General features: G+C 39.2%; 1 pseudogene; it reads left to right on the forward strand.

The window, feature by feature from the left end:
* Positions 1–210: 210 nt before the first annotated feature.
* On the forward strand, positions 211–1,703 carry LOC116918673 (annotated as a pseudogene).
* The last annotated feature ends 723 nt before the right edge of the window (positions 1,704–2,426 follow it).

The following is a 2,426-nucleotide window of genomic DNA, read 5'->3' on the forward strand; positions in this document are numbered from 1 at the left end:
ATCGGAAGGAAAGCTATGGACGACTTCATCCAGCGCTGTGTGGCGGATTCGGCAGCCTTTGAGAAACCCATTCAGAAGCAGAAGATACATACCTTTGCAGAAGAAGGAATCAAGATTAACAGGAGGGTAAATGGAAAAATCCAAGAAGTAAAAATGGAACGGGACATGTTTGGCCGACTACTAATGTTGTCGATGAAAAACAAGATCGACATGGCCATTGTTTTTCAATACCCGTTGACGCCCGTGCCTCTAGTCTTCGGCCAAATCGATGGAACCGTTAACACCACAGCAAAATCAACAATGATCAAAAGTATAATTGGAACATCTTCTTATGATCAACCGAAGGAAATCGACGCTTACATCGTTGATGGATTCTTCTTTTTGCATCTTTTTGCTTCAAACCTACCTCTAATTTATGAAGACATTATTCGGTTTCTTCTTGTAAAGCTATGTAACTTGAAGGCAAAAGAAATCCATCTAGTTTTTGACAACATCGTTTCGCCGTCAATCAAAGATCTCGAGCGGGATCGTCGTGGCACATCGGAACGTCACACTCATTACACTACCCTGGGGTTAAAACAAAAGCGCCCATCGAATTTCTTAAATGCGCTATGGAGCGATACTTTTAAGCTTCAACTAGGGAAACTTTTATCCATTGGATTCGGCAATAATTCACTGTCTACTATTGTTGGAGAAAAACATTTATTTGTTACCGAAGGGCACTCTTGCTTTTCATTTAAAAATGTCGGAGGTGCAATGGTGCGCACAGAAGAAGTCACAATGTGTTGCTTTCATGAAGAGGCTGACACAAGGGTATGATCGACATTACTTATTTAAAGAACACCAACAATTAATTGTTAATTATTCCTAGATGATTGCGCATGCAGCGTCAATTCTGCCCCTGCTACGGTTGTCATCCGAGCTTCCGATACCGACGTTTTGGTAATTGCTTTGTCAAATCTATCTAACTTCAGTTCTAGTACACAGCTGCACTTAGAAACAGGACATGCCAGCAAGAACTCGGTAAAATTTCTCAACTTAAACTCTATTTCGGAACAACTTGGCCTAGATTTTTCAAGATCGTTAGCCGGGTTTCATAGTTTTACTGGTTGTGACCAGATTCCGTCTTTCGCCGGAAAGGGAAAACTAAAACCTTTTTAAATTCTTAAAAATAACCCATTGTATCAAAAGACCTTTGCAACCCTTGGTTCATCGGAAACCGTTTCAGAAAACACGGCTGAAATACTCGAAAAGTTCACTTGTGAACTTTATGGTATAAAATGAAATATGGACAGACACAAAAATGCAGGCGTGAACGACGCACGTTACCAAATTTTTTGCAATAAATATGATTCATAAAAAAAAACACTTCAAGTAAAAGGCATATATGGCAGTAGCTTACCTCCCTCAAAATCAGCTCTTGATCAGCAAATTGGTAGGGCCAATTGTCTTTGCTCTGTATGGAATTATGCGAGTTCGTTCAAATCAACGATGTTTCAACATGAAAGAAATGGGTGGCATCTTAGTCCCGACCGTTTCGGTGAAAGTCAATTCACTCTAAAATGGTTTGATGGTGAAATGCTACCCAAGAATCTAGAAGACATACAAGTAGCTGGGTCGCCATTGAATGAAGAGGAAGAAGAGCAGAGACAGAAGAAATAGATAATGAAAGCGAAGAAGAAGTCAATGAAGATGAGGAATGAACTGCCAAAAATTAATACTCTTGTTTAATTGTTTTATCATTGTAACGCAATTGTTTATTTAGTCAAGAACAATACAGATGCTGAAAGTTTTTCCCTTCTTTTAAAAAAAGCAGCTTTTTTACACTGATGCTAGATAAAAAAACTAGTTATAGAGAATAAAAGTTGAAGTTCTATCGTGTCCGGTGTGTTTAAAACAACGGAAACTAACGTCTGGTCTTTCACTGTTTAACAGTTTAATTAGGGCTATTTTACTGATAAAAAATGAAAAGTCTTAAATGAAATGTGAAAAATACAAAAAAAAATAAATTTCAACGATTTCTGGCCCATTAAAAGCGACCGATTACAGCGTCTGGCAAGATGTAGTTGAATTAAGTTTATTTTTCTGCATAATACTGTTTATAAAACATTTGTCTTAAATGGTTTATGATTTTGGCCAAATCACGCCGACTTCGGGATTCAATAGAGAGTGAACGCGACCAGTTGGAGTCACCAGATGTGCCATCTCGCGGTCGGACTATCAACGTGAAACAAACCTGAGGGTCAAACCTTCTCTTAAAAAGTTTGTGTGAAAAACGACAAGGGCTCTGACTATTTTCTTGCCCCTTCCTCCGACGAGTGAACAATTAGGATGTCGTCTAAGTAGACAACCAGACGAATGCCAAGGCGCCTGAGGTGAGCGATTGCGGGGCGTAAAATCTTGGTAAACGCCCACGGAGCTGATGA

The sequence above is a fragment of the Daphnia magna genome, unplaced genomic scaffold (genome assembly GCF_020631705.1).
Source record: "Daphnia magna isolate NIES unplaced genomic scaffold, ASM2063170v1.1 Dm_contigs118, whole genome shotgun sequence".
NCBI lineage: Eukaryota > Metazoa > Arthropoda > Branchiopoda > Diplostraca > Daphniidae > Daphnia > Daphnia magna.